Genomic DNA, 18,262 nt, shown 5'->3' with positions numbered 1-18,262 from the left:
CGATAGCTGTCTGCGCATAGCAATAAAACTTGACAAAATACGCATGCAATGATGTCCTGCTGCGGTGTATAAGCCAACGTGTGTCACTTACTAGATCACCAGCATTAAAGGAGCCCACAAACACCTCCCAAGCATTGCTCGCAAACTATCTCTGTCGCTAGGTTATGCTGCGATACACCATCTGAACGTAATGAAACACGTCTACGCGCAGCACAGCTTCCGCAATCCTATTCGAAAGTTGGCGCTCTCTTTCCTTCCGCTTTTGCGGTCCCCCGTCTGCTCCGTGCAACGCGTCTACGTACGCGCGTTTTCGAATGACTATTGGTCTGCTTCTTTGCGACGCCACGCATCCATAAAACCACCACTCGTGCCAAAATAATTGTAATAAGCTTAAATTTTAGTTATCAGGAAAGAAGATTAGAATGTTTTGTAGACAGAAACATTTTTTGAAATTTTTTTTTCTTGCACTTCCGGTGTCACGCGGGCACCACGGTAACCACGGTAACCACGGCGCGGTTGCGCGCGGCGACCTCGTTTCAGTTCTCTGCGGGGCGCTTTCCATCTGAGTATGTTCTCGTTTCTTGTGTCTCCTATGCGGAATGGATTTCGAAATCGGCTTACCGGTCTCCAGCATTAGGTCGGTGCCTTCAATGCCGTGCTCCAGTGCACCGCGCCGTACGTAGTGCAGCAAAATTTCGGAGGCAGCCGCCCCGTTCCCGTGTCCACCAAACCAAAATACGCACATCGGATCGAGTCAAGGCGACAACATACGCTGGTAAGTAATGTGTTTACTAGCCTGAACATAGGGCACAGATAAACGACGGTTTCACGGGTGCAATGAGTTAGTCATTGTTGTGATGTATCAATGCTATGGCGGCTTTTAAAATCCTACCGCTTCAACTGTTGACTTGATTGCATCAAACTTATTTTGTCACGTAGTAAGTTTGTAGCGTATGAACTTTTGTCGTATAGTAAATTAGCTAAGACAACTGTGCCTACCTGGCTCGGCCGTGCGCGATGCGCGAACCCGTGGTATCATGTGCCGGCGTTGGTAGCTTTCGGCCCCTGATACTGGCGCAGATTGCGGGTTCGCATTGTACGCAGCAGCAACGAATTAAACAACCTTACCTAACTTACTGCGAGCAAATAAAAGTTATTTACCGCAATATCGAAGCTCCATGTGTAGTTTCACCACAAACTACTGAGCGGTTAGGCCGGAGAGATACAAGACGCCGCGGTAGACACGTATTAGAATTCGCATGCTGTATGCCCCTTGCAAGGTCTCACATGACGTGCAGTGATGAGGAGGCACCGAAGAAACAAAGAAAACAACTTTATTTCGAGAGAAGGCCTACAGCATTTCTCTAGATAAGTCCTAGAGCATATTCCATTATGTCCTGAGGCAGCAAACAATTGACGTTATTAAAAAAAAATTATATCTGCGGCGAAGCGCTGTGCTTTCTAGTCGCTCAGCAGTATAGATTACTGCTAAGAACACAGCATTATTTCGCGCACATAATAATAATCAGCGCATTTACACTGTTGTCTTGTAAACTGTGCAGCTTAACGGATGGGGAACAGCGAGCCCGTGAAAAGAGATGGTCACTTGTGAAGTCGGCTCACTTTAATTACTTCCATTTACTTCCAGCTTGACCTCAAGAAGCTGAACAACTCTGATTGGAATAATTATTCGCTATCTAGCTTTACACACACCCTGAACCCACAATTGCTCTGTCTTTCCTACTTTTTGTTTCAAGCAGCAGCTTTGATGCAATACTTGAAGGGCCTGCGAGCGGTCGCACACCATGTGTAGTTGCCGCGATAAGCAAACAGCAACATGTTTTGTGTGCACGTTTTCTTGGCCGCAGCCAGAAGCGAAACACAGAGACATGTGTACAAGACTGCACTCACTACGACAAAAAAAGTCATATGAAACTGCGCTCCAGCTATTGTTAGTCGCAGCAAACATATTGAAACAATTGTTTTGGCTCCAGCGGCCAATGCTGTGCCTCGCTGATGCCAGTCTGTTGAGCATTTGGGTTAAGTATACTGACAGTTGTGCTGTGATATTGAATAGTCATGATGAAGCACAAATCTGTGCCTGTGTGCAGCAATTAGTTCTTTTGACGGTCTTTCATAGGCATCATAAGGTGGCGCTCTGAAGCTATGCTTGCAGGTGTGTCTCTGTGTGAAGAGCCCTGAGACCGTTTCTCCGCATCCTGGAGGAGCCTCTGGACGTACGCTGCGTGAAATAGTCATCGTGATTACAACAGTTCACTTAGTGTTTTGTGTAATAATATAAGAAGAAAAAAGTTTTAACTTACAAAAAGTATTGCTCCATTTTCACTGGAGCGGCACTGAAATGTCCTTTTCTTGATTTTGACATTTCCACTTTCCAGCCGCCCTCTCCTTTCTTTTTCTGTGCCTGGAGCTTAGAAGAATTTTCATTAAGTGAATAGCAGCCAGATGTGACCTCAAAACAAAGTAAATATGAATGAATTTCTCATACTTTGAAAAAAAAAAATGTGTTTCTTTATGCCTACTAGCAAAATTATGCCAAGTAGAGGCTACTGTAAGAAACCATTATGCATTATATTCACATCACTGCAGCAGAGATTGCTTCTGTTTTAGCTTCTATATCCAGCGCCTTTATATCAAATTAAGAATGTGATGCAATGATCTTCAAGCAGCAAAATGAATGTATGACATGGGCTATAAAACTTCATATCGTGAATCAACCGTGTTCTCCCTGCTGTTGTATTCTAGCGATCATTAGTCCAAGTGATCAAGTGAGCCTTGAGCATTCTTTCAGTTTCAATACATTATCTTTGGGACATTCGAGACAGTTCTAGAGGGGTCGGAAACTTGCACTAACATGCAGTTCTTTAAAAACTACCTTTGTCTTGAGACTACACTAAGATGAGGAGCACAAAAGAGAGACAAGGTGTTTTTCCAGCCAGCCCTCCATGCTTGCCCTCAACTTGGTGTCATTTCAGTGTCTCAGCTCATGTCATTTCTGTCTGTATGTATTCCTGGTGCACTGTTCTTTATCTCCTCCCCATCTGCCTATTCTAATATAACAGCAATGACTTTCAATGAGGACCCTTGGTGGCCTGTGGAGTACGTCTATAGCCTCCTAGCTGTCTCACTTTTTCCATGGAAGGGAATTACAGAATGGCTAGTGCTACCATTCTACCAAATATGTTTTTACCGTATTATAAGAAGCATCCTTTAATGTCAGAAGTGTGCACTGCAGTCTCCTCCAAATGTATGATAACTACCTTTAACATGGCAATGTTCCAAGTTTCTAAAAGAAAGACACAAGTTAAGTTCAGCTAATTTTATAGCAGTGTATTTACTATCAGGATGGAAGGATTGTGGCAGCTGGCTCATAAGGTGCATTGAGTACATACTTTATGCAGAAGTTGGGATTGAGTTATGTGGTGGGCACTTTTTTTGGCAGATATGTCAGGGTCGACTCCTGTGAATCGTAATTGTAGGGCCTCGTTTTACCTGGCCTGATAACATGAGAGCTCCAGATCAAGCCCTGCACTAGAGAATGAAGTCAAGCCCAACTTTCATAAAAAGAAGGCGCCAAATGCGTCCAGTAAAACAGCAGCTTCCCCCCCTCACATTAAAAAAACAAAAAAAAAAAACCTTTGAACTCTTTTTCTCAAAACCTCAGCACTAGACCATGAGAAAGACTGTTTTGAGGTGCTTGAAATTGCTCACAAAGAAATTTTTCAGCCCTCCAGGGCTATTCCATAGCACAAACTAAAAGTTATCTGCTTAGTTGCAGGTTCCAATGGGCTGCTTAGCAAGTTTAAGAGTCAAAAGGAGCAAAAGGAAATGGAGCAAATGATATGAACTTATGTTTTTCTTTTTCGCACTGTGTTCTATTTCCTTTGGTCTCTGTTCCTTTTATAATGACAATATTATGTACATACATTAAAAGCTTCATGCAAGGACTTATTGTTTGCACATGCCATGCAGAAAAGTTGGACTACATAGTCACACTGGAGTGAAAAATAATGTCTTAGTTTTCTCTTTCATTCAACAAACCTTACTTGCATCCCACCATCCGAGTATGCAATTGATTTGGGAGCAAACCTGATGACAAAGTTGTGAAAAGATTCAAGGAAAGATGTTTGGGCTTTGGGAGACAGTTGTCGAGTGTCAATTTCGAGTTCTTCAGAATGTCGAGTCGAGTTCTTCAATGTCGAGTTCTTCAGAATGGAGGTTAGCTTCTTGAAAGCACATGAATCTGTTAAAAATATATACATAAAAAAATATATATAAATATTTGGCTGATGAGCTGCAGTGTTGGTGTGTGTTCTAGTGAGTCGTAGATGCTGAACCTGCTTACAGCTGCTGCATTGCAGCTGAAAACAGTTTTAGCATCATATTCATAAAAAGACCCCAGGTCTTGTACTACTACATTACGGTAAAAAGAAATCTAAGAGATGTTGTCGAGCAAACATGCTACACTTTGTCTTCTTTAAAATTGTCAGTATAGGATGGAAAATCCCATTGTATTTGTGTTCCATATTGGCCTGTATAACCAAGCTGCCTCAGTATTAAAATGTCTTGCAGTCTCAGCAGTCACATTTACATTATTTTGTTTCTTCACTTAATTAGGGGTTTCTTTCTCGGCTATGTCATATGTGAACTTGCTGTTATGTGCGGATGTGTACAAAGTTTTTTCCGTGAAGTTCTATTTGCATTACCTATCTCTTAAATTTATCATTGGTTGGCAAATGCCGCAAGTGTGAGCCGTGCGCCTTCCAAACAACATCAGAGTGAAAACTTAAAAAAAAAAGCCTATACAAAGCAGAGAACCTCTGCTCATCCATTGCCTGTTTGCAGGGAGCTAATGCAGGCATTTGCTGTATGGTCTATCATGGCCATCACGCTTATCACATATGTGGTTCAGCAGGCTGCACTACAGCTGATGATCATGTCACCATTACCCTGACCCAGGGCAGCAACATAGATTTGTGATTGTCTGGATCCATGGTTCTATTGCTTCACAGCCCTTTGACCTGTTCACAGCTTCTAACTTCTTAAATGCAGCCTATAATAATGTTATTACCATGTATTCGCCCTAATTATTAAAGCAATTCAACTGCATGCATCTTTAGTAATGCGCCAAGCATCAAAGTAGTGCTGTGTGGGCGATTTGCTGCTCTTGCAATATGTCCGGATAGCTGGGTGGCGGTCTGTAGATAGATGAAATTAAAAACTCATTACATAATAATATATGCCAGCATATGTGTCTTTTCCCCAATAGTTCGCAACGATGGAACATTTTGTAATTCAATTGTTTGCATTATATAATGATTAATTTGATTCTTTTTATGTATAGACATGCAAGCAGCACTTGCCAAGGGCACTCTTCGTGAGGCTGAAAATAATTTCTCCTAATAATATGCAGAAATTATCGCCTTTTGTTAAAGACTGCACTGAGACTCATCAAGTTTAGGCCAGGCCCCATGCTCGCACTACTGGGCACTACAGCTGACTTCACACAGTTAATATGAATTGCAGCTTGCCAATTTTCGTATCGCAGCATTGCCTTACCTCTCCTATTCTTACCTGTTCCCATTGTAGAATACGGTCAGTCTGAAGGGTAACAGCGTTGTACGTGCATTAGTACTTGGCGCTGTAGCCCGGGGAGTCGCAACGCCCATCTCCTGCAAGGTCCACTTCCATTCCATCCAGCTGGCTGATTATCTGCACCCGCTGTTCCTGGAAAAGCTGCGACAAAAATAAATGTGCATTTGTGAGCCACTTGTAACATTGTGCCGAACTGTGTCACTCGATCGTTGCACTACTGAATGCGCGCGCTGTATTTTCTTTTTTTATTACGCAAGCTTGCCATAAGGCATATTATAAGAACCCGTGCAAATTATTTTCTGTTAGGAACCGGAGAAGGCTCCTGCTCTTATTGCTGTCGGTGAGTTATCTGGAGAAGTCCTCTTCCCTTTTGCGGTTTCTCACCCCCCCCCCCCCCCTTTCCGCAGGAAAAATCTAGTTGTGTATACTCTTGTCTATGCTCCTGTCAAAACCAATTCTTACACTTCCGATCGGTAGCTGATCGCTTAGGGATACAGAGGCACAGCTTTGAGCGACTAAGACAGTTCACGCGAGTGCTAACGTTTCATTCACGACCCCCCCCCCCCACCCGCCCCTCTTTTCCTGCTGAAGGGTAAAGCCTCTTGGCACTTTTTTTTTCTGTTTCCATCTCTTCATTCCTGACAGTGTCCCTCCTTTCTTCTCTTTCTTCTTACCAACGCCCATTTCGGTTTTCACGTATTTCTAATTCCCGGCCGCCTCGGTTGGTGAACTTGGACGCGGCTCCATCCGCGCGACATTTCAGGGTGCGCTCTGTACAAGCACCACACGGCGTAAAAAAAAAAAGAAAAAAAAAAGGCTACAGGGCGGGAGTCATGCTGCGATAATAATCGGGCACCGAACAGGGTTTGTATACTTCCTGTCTGCGTCGCGTTCGCCGTTGCAGTCAGCTGACGTCGAACCGCGGCTGACAAACTACACCACAGCGCACAACTACGCAGTCCCCTTCTCCTCATCCCCTTCGTTTTTTACAATCGATCGTTATCTTTCACGAAGGGGCATCGTATAGTCAAAAGCAAGAGGAGCCTAAACACGAAGGTTTCAAGGTTCGGGCAAGGTGCACGAGAGAGTTTCCCTCCGCAACGCCCGGAAGACCACTCTCTGCGATCTCGATTCTGAATTTGTAGTCTTTCGCTAACATCTCATGCCCTTGCTGCGGTACGGATATTATGGACCCCGAGCTCGAAAAGCGACTTCGGCGAATGAGCACCGAGATGGGACTCGACCCCCATAAGTACACGCCGTTGAAGAATCCGCTGCTGAACCCCGACGATGATAGTATATACGGCTTATATGGGTGCATTGGTGCTTGGGGTCGACTAGCATAACATTAAAAATAATAAAATCCCATCGTAAGCTCGCCACTGGTTTATTTTGAGCAGTGTAGTGCACAGTGGCCATGACAAATTTTGCTATATGCATGCCACAATGCCGAGCAAGATCGCCTGAGTTTAAAAAAAAATAATAAATCCACACTGTACTGTGATAACGCGTCTAAAGTTATTATCACAATCTTTTCATTTGACACTTACCGGCAGGGTTGGAAGAAACAGTCTTGGTACCGCTCCTTCATGCAGACTCAGTCTTGTTGGGATCCCCAAATCGCGAACCACATATACGGGTAAAGCAAACGTAGATAAATCCTTTCTTCACCGATGCTGGCTATCCGATTAGCTGTAGCCACTGTTTCCGGAGGTTGGCGTTTTGAAGCACTTGATGCAGAATGTTTTTCCTGCCGTCACTAGCAATACCTTCGCAGCCAGGAACTGCACACTGTAACAACCTCCCTCCCGCTCATGTCCCGTCAACAATAACAATTCAGCGCTTCGATAACTGCCTTCGCAAACTCAAGAGAGTGGCCAGTCTAGCACAGAACTGTCCTGCACCCGTCGCGCACACGACGTAACACAGAATCTAAGGTGAGGTCAACGCCAGGGATGTATAGCGTTGCAACAAAACCTGCGAGTTGTGCCGATGGGCGATGACGATGACGCAGACGACAAGAGGCCCCCCGCGGCGCGTCGGCAAGCAAGCGCGACAAAACGGAAGTTGCAGCGTGCGGCGCTAAGCAAAAAAAGTAAAAGCGCAGATGCCTCAGTTGTGACGTGTCAGTGGGCGAGGCCTTGGAGGAGGGCCAGCCTTTGCGCGCGCTAAAAAAGTTGGAAAGAGGAGGAAAGCCGCGAAGGCGCAGATATTAAAAATTTGGTTCCAAATAACTCTGCTTCCAAATGCCGCATTTAAAAAATTTTTCCGGGAAGGTTATCTTACATCGACATTCTTTCACATACTAGGCATAGGGAATCCGTATCGCTAAGGCTGTTTTGGGCCCCTTTAAAATTTCTGAAATTTAGTGCAGTATATAATTCTGAGTGCTGATATTCGCTTGTAAGCTAAACACAATAAATGTTTAAAAGCTTTCCCTCCGACTATATGCTTCTACGTAGCACCTCAAGGCGCCTGCAAGGCAGTACGCCATAGGTAAGACTGGTAATTTGTAGTCGTCGGTTGCCTCAAGCTGGACGTATGGTTTGGACGTAGTGCAGCGTTTGAAGCTTCAAGGAAAAATTACACAGAATCAGATATGTGAGCCATCTTTGAGAAAGAAACGCAAGAAAACAGACCTATCGGTACAGCTTAAAAACCCTGCAGTATACGACAGCATTCGGCGAGTAGCAAGAGTGGGTCACGCGCAGTTATGGCCCGTCGATAAACGATAATACTGCACCTAGCAGGAGGCACGCCAGACCATTTTTGCGCCTTCTATGCGGGGTTGTCTTCACACGGACGAAAACATTGGCAGTAGTTTAGCTCTGGTTAAACCTGGTAAGTTGCGAAAGCAATACTGCAATGGTAGCGCTTAAGGTTCGGCATGTAGTGTAGCTTCGGGTGTAGCTTGACGTGTTTAGCCACGATTAGAGACAGGATAGGCAATGAATGACTTGTGTTCTTCTTTGTCTAGCAGCGTCTTGCGTTCGCCGTTTCGCTAGCCATTGTTCACGTTCTTCAGTAGTCTTTGCCGTTTTCTGGCTTCGGCGCATCGTCAATGCTTCTCCTTGTAAGACTGCATAGCAACTGATTTACGCCGACGCGAACTCCTATTTCTCTCTTTCCACTTTCACTCCCGTTACCAATCGTCTTCTTTTATTACTGCGCTGCTCCTTACCCTGGGCGGCGGCCGTCCGCCCCTTGGACCCTGAGTGGTGCGTTCCGACCACCGCTTTGGTGCACGTGCCTGGATTTCGACGCGCTCATGCAACATCTGACCTTGCTCGCACCGCATGCGGTGAGAGAGTGCGATCCGGGGAACGCCAGGAGTGCGAAGTGCGTGAGGACGTGAGTGAGCGGTACGTCAGCTTTCGTTCTAATGCTGACACTCCCCCCTTCCTCTCTTCCCTTACAGCGTGGTTCAGGTATCGACGCAGCTACGGCTCAAGGTCAAGCTTGGCTCAAGTGTGGCATCTACCGAGAATACTCGACGGCTCGAAACCTGGCGCATTATTGCTTACGCAATAAAAATGCGTAAGCAATAATGCAGCAATAGTCAGCTGCCGCAATAGCTGAATGCGACGGACAATCGCGTGCGGCAAGCCACTCCGACAGCGCATCATCCGCGACGCGTGCAGCGGCATCTGTCACCTCTTGCTACGATTCGACCACACCGACAGCACCGAGCAGAAGCGAGTAGTTTGGATAGGCTGCGAGTTAGGTATGGCGTGCTTGCTCAGTCAAAGGTATCGACACCAGGCAGCGTTTCCCCTAGATGCCAATGACCGGCGTTTTTCAATCGAAGCCGTCGTCCATTGTCTTCTGTCCGCGCCTGTACTTCATGTGAAATGCGTGGAAGATCTGAACAGAGTTTTGTAATTTGATTTTCCAGGTAGAGCAAGTCAGGCTTGCGATAGATGACTTATCGTTAAGCTGTAACGTAAGAAGCATTCGCAAACACTCCGACATTCTTCTAACTATACCTGTCATACTTTTCCTTCCGATATGGCATCATTGCTGCCACAGAAACAATTGTTTTAAGAGGCTGCATCTGTTTTGATACCCGCTTACGAAGCTGTCACTATCAAGGTCTGGCTGTACAGAGGGCGATGGCATTGCCATTTTAGTCAAAGTTGCCCTGCGATACGTACTGCGGCTCCAATATTAAGAAACACGGTAGTGAATAAACTAAAGCCCTTTTCTTTAATCTTCAGTGTGGCCTGGTATTTAGCGGGGTTTATTGTCTTCAAAACTCCCAAATCACACACTTTATTTGTTACGTGGAATCCATTTTGATACCATATGCGAGTATTAGCAATCCCATCGATATTTGCGGCGACTTTAACAATGACCTCTTATCGAATACCTGTAGTTATTATGTTTTTATGCTTCAATCATTCAATTGAAAAAATGTCAGCAACTCTCCAGCTCGAATAGCAAGTCAAATCACGTGCCTATTGATATATGTCGTGTAACGTTCATATGAACTCCCCAGCAGGTGTGTGCGACGTTCTGGCTGCTTCATCATCATCATCATCAGCAGCAGCCTGACTATACCCACTGCAGGGCGAAAGCCTCTCCCATATTTCTCCAGTTAACCCTGCTCTGTGCTAGCTACATCCACTTCACTTCTGCGAACTTCTTAACCTCCTCCGCCCATCTAACTTTCTGCCGCCCCCTGCTACGCTTCCCTTCCCTTGGAATCCAGTTTGTTACCCTAAGCGACCATCGGTTATCCTCTCTTCGCACTACATGCCCATGCCCAATTCTTCTTCTTGATTTCCACTAGAATGTCAGTAACTTCAGTTATTTCTCTGACCCAATCTTCACGCTTCCTATCTCTTAATTTTACCCCTACCATTTTTCGTTCCATAGCCCCCTGCGTTTTCCTCAACTTAAGTAGAACGCTTTTGGTTAGCCTCCACGTTTCAGCCCCATAGGTGAGTACAGGTAAGATGCAACTGTTGTATGCTTTCCTCTTGAGCGATGCCGGTAAGCTGCTAGTCATAATCTGCGAGTGCTTGCCAAATGCGCTCCATCCTAATCTTATTCTCCTTGTTATTTCCTTTTCATGGTACGAATCTGCGGTTACTACCTATCCTAAGTAGACATATTCGCCGACTACTTCCAGTGCTTCGCTACCTAACGTAAACTGCTGTTCCTTCCCGGGGCTGTTGAATATTACCTTAGTCTTCTGCACGTTGATTTTCAAGCCTACCTTTCTACTTTTCCTGTCTCGGTCATCAATCATTATTTGCAGTTCATCCCCCGAGTTACTTAGCAAGGCAATGTCATCAGCAAATCGCAGATTACTGAGGTATTCTCCATCTACCCTTTTCCCTTCCTGCTCCCCTTCCAAGTCTCCGAATACTTCCTCTAAGCAAGCTGTGAATGGTACTGGGGAGATCGTGTCTCCTTGCCTGACATCTTTCTTTATGGGAATTTTGTTATTGTCTTCATGCAGAACTATGGTTGCTGTGCAGCCACTATATGTCTTCCAACACCTTCACGTACGGCTCGTCTACCCCCTGATTTCGCAATGCCTGCATCACCGCCGAAGTTTCTAAGCACTCTTTTTGTATCCATTACGTGAGAGTAAGAACTATATTTCAGTGTATTAGTTTCCAAATTATACGGAATCGAGACATAAATATTATTTCTTACGTCACGAATGCAATTACCCAACCCGCACGTGAGTGTCTCAAACGCAACCTCGAAGATCCGATATATCCTTAGATAACTCAAGATATACTTTTTGTCTTGAAGAGTAAGGATTCATGTTACAAAAAATGGCGGGAAACAAAAGCGCATTTTAAGTATTTATTACACGAATAAATCCATAGCTTTAATCACACTATACAGAAAACTGTACTAAGCTGGTTACCCAAAACAAAGGGCAGGCGAAACAGCTCTGAAACATAGTAGGAAAAGTAACTGAAATAAATGCACAGAAAGAGGTCACCCTCATTACCATCTCTCCACAAGTAATGATTTCAAGAATTATTTCATTAGCGTTGTCAGTAGGCTCAGTAGCCAATCATCACTATCTAGCTCACCTGCGCGAACAACTGTACGAGACCCTTTGCATGCTGTCACCACTGAAGACATAAAAACTGTTGTGAGCAAGAAGGCAGTAAACAACGTAGCCGGTCTTGAAGGCATTCAATCAAGGGTACTCGAAGACAATATTGATATCCTCTGTCCTTACCTTTGCCACTAGTTCAATCACGCTGCAGAAAATAATCGTTAGCGAGATGCAATGAAAGTTGCCAAAGCAGCTCCCATATGCAAAGCAGGTGATCGCGACCAGCTAGGTAGTTAAATGCTAATATCCGAATCTTTCGTTTTACATCTGAATCTTTCGTTGTATATCTTGTTTAACACGTTTTTTTACAGTACTGTCAGTAATAATGTTGAGCGTATATCATTAATTATTTTAAACCCCTCATCCGTTGCGGCTGAAAGTAAACCTCCTATTTGGACTGGCCACTATCCTTATAAGCTATCGGTTTAAACAGTGTTTGCATACGTAATTTGGATTTTTTTCAATGAAGTTTAAAACAAAATCTTCTAGAACGAAGTCGCGCGCGACTTTCAATAGTAGTTAGCTTGTTTTACTCACGCTGGGCATTCGCTATTTTTTCTAATCTTAGTTAAATTTGGTTGGCTTATTCATTATATGTGTTAGTTTTTATTATAAAAATGTATCGAGGGTGAAAAGGGCAACAACGCCAATGAAAGCGTCTCGGAAGCAGATTTTCCGACCAATTGTAGCTGTGCACCTAAAGCTAATAAAACATGCATGTGCAAATTATAGGCTGATTATTGACTAAATTGTAGAAATGAGGAGAAATAAAAATGCCTCTCCGCTAGTCCTAGCTTGCAAAACCGTTGTGGTACGTTCGCACTTATTGAGTAGCTTGCTTTCGAGGATAGCTATCGGCAATAATCGCGGTGGTACTGCCCTACGGGACACTTACTGCTTCATTTCCCGATCTCTCTGTCATTGCGAAACTCTCTCCCAACTTTCTTTTTTCTCGTAAGCAATGTATTCGTCCAAAAAGAAGACTAGAAATGAATCGTAGAACTGCAACCACCTGAAAGCCGGCCGGTGCGCCTGTGCCAGGCAATTTCGAAAGCCGAAGATAAGCTCAGAGCTTGTTACTGAAACGCAAGAAAACGGCCGAAAGCCCCGAAGTGCCTCAGGCGAACGTCGCTATGTCGCTGTGGCAAAGCGGCCCCTGAGATGTCAAAGTTTTCCGTCTGGTCGCGTCTGATTGCTCTTGTTTCTGCTCCTACGTCAAACAAGGACTGCGGCGGTACGAATGCCTAATGCAGGGGACTCCGTGATGAAAGGCAAGCAGACCACAGTTAACTGTTGGACGCCGGCGAACTGCATTTCCCGTTCTTTTCCCTCCCCTTTTTCGCGGGACCTTTAGTCCACTAACATCGATTGCTATTTTTCCTTAATTCACTATGTGCACTCAAAAAACGTCATGTTTTTTTTTTCTTTTTTTTTTGCTTTGTCGTGTGGAGTGGGGCAGAATAGAAGAAAAGTACTAGAAAAAGAAATGTAGACATAGCAATAAGCGAAGACCAGGCCGTGCGCCTTTGTTCAAAGAAGATGCAAAGGGACACAAAAAACACATAATTGCGTAGCTACTCTTATTGTCTGCGAAGAAAGGAACCCCGAATGCGCAGAATTAAGCTAATAGTGCTGAGCCGTCTGAGAAGCATGTTGAAGAAGAAAATTTGCATTTGCGCAAAGGACAAGAGATAGGTGGCTGTGCGAAGTGGTGCGAAGGGACGTAGAGTCGGAGAAGATTAACAAAACGTGCGGGGCTGCAAAGGCGGCCAGCGGCGCGAGGTCTTTCTTTGACACTGTCGATATTGGAAGAAGGCGGCGACATTTGAGATTCCTCGTCGATGCGCTTTGTTCACGCGCAAAGTGAATAACGAACCCTGGAGCGCTTTGGGGCACAGAGCTCCGAAGTGGCCCTCTTCCGCCCCTCATTCCTCAACTTCTTCTCCCTCGCTCTGAGGCGACTTAGCTGGACTGCTGCGCCGGTCACAAAAAGGAGTCAAATCTAATTGCCAGGAAGGCGGGCGCCCGGTGCTTCTTGTATTGTGTGACTATACGGAATGGACGGAGGCTTACAGTGTTACAAAACGACGTCTAAAGCATTCCTTTTTAGCTTTCTTATTGTCTGATTCAATTTTTCATTTATATTATTTTTTTTGTGCTAAAGACGCATTTCAAAAGACGGGCGAGCAGGGGAGCCGAATCAGGCGTTTATAATTTTAGTCGTCTGCACGAGAAGGGTCGTAGGTGCCAAAAGTCATTTTATCTGATGCAACCGGCGACGGTTATATGAACATCCAACCATAATGGACAGAAAAAAGTGATGAAAATGCCCTCAGCAGTCGTTCCTGTCTTTTGTGGTACAACTTTCTTAAGTTGTAAATTTGACCAAATCGAAAACACCCGGCCGATCAGTTGCATGCGAAGATTATGTATTTCAGTTTTTCAATGTGTTAGGAGGAATCTTCTGTGTTTCTTTCTTCTTGACTAATGCAGATATGTCGTATTTCACCTTTAAGAACGCAACTGTAACTGGAACTTATACTCACACTCACAACATTCAAATGTGCCCTGACGCGGAGAATACGAAGCCTTACTTTGTCACTACGACGACTTCGGCTTTGCAAGTGCCAAATCACATATTACGGTAATGACTGAAACCCTTACTTAGTTTGGGGAACTAGTTTAAGCACTTTTAGTATGGAAAAATCAAAGGATAAAAAGAATAAGTATAAAAAAAATTAAAATGTATATATGTTGTATTTTTAAAGCTGCTTATTATGCAACCGCATATTGAGAATTTGTACCTGCTCTCGCTTCCATTCATTCGGTGTTATCCAAGAAATTGAACGGCAGCCAAAGAGGTGACATACGCAGCCATGTTACTTACTACGCTCATGATAGAATCAATTCTGGATTATATATTCTATGCACTATAGAAAGTGACATTTTATATTCTGCTTAGAGGGGTAATAAATGCACACCTAAGTTTTGGAGCGCCTACAGCATTTTTTGTCTTTCTAATAAGCAAGAGTTCATGCGCTCGGTTCGCGGTAGCAGCGGTTGCATTTTAAGGCGAGAACCTTACTTGGCTGATAAGTGGAGCGGAGACCAAGCGTCCGAAGCGAGGGGCACAATAAACCCAATCATGCCTCGAGGGTTACCATGGAAACTCTGGCGCCAGCCGTCATCGCGCCACCGAAGCGGCGAATGGGGAGCGTGGGACGCAAGTGACCTAGCCCAGCGGGTGTTGTCAAAGGATAAGGAGTTGAGAGAGCGTCGTCCGAGAAGCAGAAAGAGTACAGAAGGCATCAAGTTATTAGTTACATGGCGGGACGTGTTTATTTATTTATTTATTTTCAATACTCTCAAGGCCCGGAGGCATTATAGAGAGGAGGGGCATACAAAATCAGTAGTACTCTTCTTAAAATTTTCGACATCGGTGATGGCAGTGATGAAGGCAGGGAGGTGGTTCCAGTCATTCGCAGTTGGAGGAATAAATGAATTCAAACAAAGTGTGGTTCGGCAGTACGGCTATGATCAATGCGTGATCATAGCCGCACTGAGGCTATGATCAATGCGTGAGGATATATAAGAAGAAGGAAGAATTAACTGTTCTTTGAGAATAGGATTAGTATAATAAATTTGGTGAAAAAGACATAAGCGAAAATATTTATGACGCAGAGAAAGCACAGAAAGACCAAGGGTTGATTTTATTGCAGATACGCTTGCAGTTCGTGAACAATTAGGAACAATACAGCGGGCGGCGCGGTTCTAAACGGACTCTAAACTGTTAAATTTACTTGATTAGGATCCCAAATAGAGCATGCATATTCTAGTTTGGGTCTTATTAACGTCCTATACAAATGAAGCTTAACGGAACATTCTGCAGCTGCGAAGTGGCGGCGTAAGAAGCCTATAGTGCGCGGTTAGCCTGGTTAGATATATAGTTCACGTGCATTTTCCATGAGAGATTGTGTTATGTGAACGCCAAGATATTTGTACGATGAAACAGGTGATAACGGAGTGGAATTAAGAAGATAGCGAGTGATGTTATGAGTTCGGTTAGAAACACGCATGTGTTTGCATTTATTAGTGTTAAGCTTCATTAGCCAGTCGCTGCACTATGAAGAAATTGTATCCAAGTCTGACTGCATGTGTAAGCATCCCGCCTTGCGAATATTTAAAAACAACAAATGACAAGGCGCCGGCAAAAATGTTTTGACACATTTTAGGGTCGGGTGAATATTGTAACGGGTATTGCGCCAAACGTCCAGGCAATGTGACTCGTGCATCGTCTAGGTCGATCACAGCACCGTTTTCCTGCAGAAAGTCGAGCCCCAGAATCAAATCTCTCGAACATTCGCGCAAGACAACAAATTCCCCGACGTAGACGAAACCGCGAATGCCAATTCGGGCTGTGCATCTTCCAGCCGGGCTAATGAGGTGACCTCCAGCCGTGCGAATGCTAGGGCCCAACCATGCGACACAACTCTGCTCAATTCCTGGTCGAGGGCATGGCTCATCACTGAATAGTCTGCACTGGTGTCAAGTAAAGCGATCGTGTCAGTTCCGTCAAGTGTCATGCACAAATCAGAAGTAGCGCGTCGGATGCTGTCGCTACCCTGTGAGAAATCAGCTTATCGGTGTATCGGCGGCGGAGGATCCTCAATTTTTCCGACAGCAGCGGCCTTGCCTCCGGGGACCGCTGGAATTAGTTTTCCCGGTGTGGACTGGGAGAACGCCGCTCAGTATTGCTGGCGTCTCTGCGAGGGCTTGGGGAACGGTACCGCAGCGGAGATGACAATCCTGAGTCATAGCGCCTGTATCTCTCGGGCCTCTGACGGGCCGACAGATGAGCTTCAATTTCGAGCGGCCGTTCAGCGTTCCTTGGACAGGGCGCATCGGGTCCGAAGCCGCGAATTTCCACTCGGCGATACGGGCATGCACGATAAAGGTGACCGGCCTCCCCGCAGTGGTAGCAGATTGGCCTGCGGTCCCACGTACGCCACACGTCCGACTTGCGAGGGCGTGGAAGAGGCACCACAGCTTGAGCCGATGCGTCATACGGACTAATGTGGCTAACAACCGGTGTCGGGTCAATAGGACCACAGGCAGCTGCTTGACGTGCAACGAACGCGTACGTTCGTTTCTCGTCGACCCGTGGAGGCATGGTAGCGACAGGATCGTAGCCAGCTGCCTGACGGACAACGGATGTGTGCGTGAGCATTTCATCTACGCGCCGCAGTACGTTGGTGACCGGGAATTCATGAGCAGCCTGGCGTACTTCATCTCTGACGACTTCGGTCAGTGATGTCACTGGCGCACTCTGAGGCAGACGGAAACGTTGGAGTTCCTCTCGAACAACCGACCTGATGAGGTCACGTCAGGCGTCCGCACCGGCGCCATGGCACGATGAAAAAACATCTGGGGCCAGGCTGCTGACATCTCGGTTGTACTGCCGGGCCCGTTGTTGGAGCGTCGTTTCCATGGTCGTTGCCTCCGCGAGGAATTCAGCAACAGTACGCGGTGGACTGTGAATGAGGCCCGCAAACAGCGCCTGCTTAACTCCACGCATGAGGTGGCGAACCTTCTTCTCCTCTTTTATATTGGGGTCTGCGTGCTGGAAAAGACGGGTCATGTCTTCACAGTACATGTGCACACTTTCATTTGGCCGCTGGCTTCTGGACTGAAGTGCAGCTTCAGCTTTCTCGCGGCGATCGGCGTTGAGGAAGGTGGTCAGAAGTTCACGGCAAAATGCTTGCCAGGTGATAAGGGCGCCCTCGCGGTTTTAGAACCACGTAAACATTATTAAGCTTTCGCTCGTCACTCCAGCCGTTGTACCGAGCCACTCGCTCGAAGGTCGCCAGCCAATCCTCAGCGTCTTGGAAGACGTCGCCGTGAAAAGATGGTGGTGTTCGCGGCGGGTGGCAAAGGATCGGAGCTGAGAGCCTGGGATCAGTGGCCATGTCGAGGTGGCTCGAGAATTGCGGCTGCGTGATCTTCGTAGGGGTGGAAAGGGGCCCAACCTCAGGCGACTGTCCGCGGAGGCGGCGACTGAGTCGCTGGTGGGCCGGAGTCAGATCCGTCGAGAAGCGCGTAAACGTGGGAAAGCGCACCGCGCACCTCCACCAGACTGTAACGGGTATTGCGTCAAACGTCCAGGCAACGCCCTGAGCCTAGAAGACAGCCGAAGTCCGAGAGCGGTCCGAGCAGCGGTCTGAGCACGGTTCCAGGCAACCAACTTCATCGTCTACGCCAACTAGCCACTGATTGTCTACGCTTCGTCGTCGACTATAGTTTGTATCAATATGCTGGAGCTCCGCCTTGCGAAGGTATTCGAGCGGGGGTCTCATGAGGTACTTTCCTGTATGCTGCAGTACTGAAAGATCGGGAAAATTGTATTACAGTGAGTTGAAATGAAGCATGAAAAGAACTCAACTCAGCGTATTCATAATAAAGGCCATAATTCATCATTGATGTCAGGGTGTTGCCTGTCTTCCTTGTTTTTTTCCGTATACCTGGAGCCGCTTTATGGCTGTTATACGAAATGTGGGTTTA

Source organism: Amblyomma maculatum, chromosome 4, assembly GCF_055883805.1.
Source record: "Amblyomma maculatum isolate TAMU_Amacu chromosome 4, ASM5588380v1, whole genome shotgun sequence".
Taxonomy (NCBI): domain Eukaryota; kingdom Metazoa; phylum Arthropoda; class Arachnida; order Ixodida; family Ixodidae; genus Amblyomma; species Amblyomma maculatum.
This window is presented reverse-complemented; position numbering follows the sequence as displayed.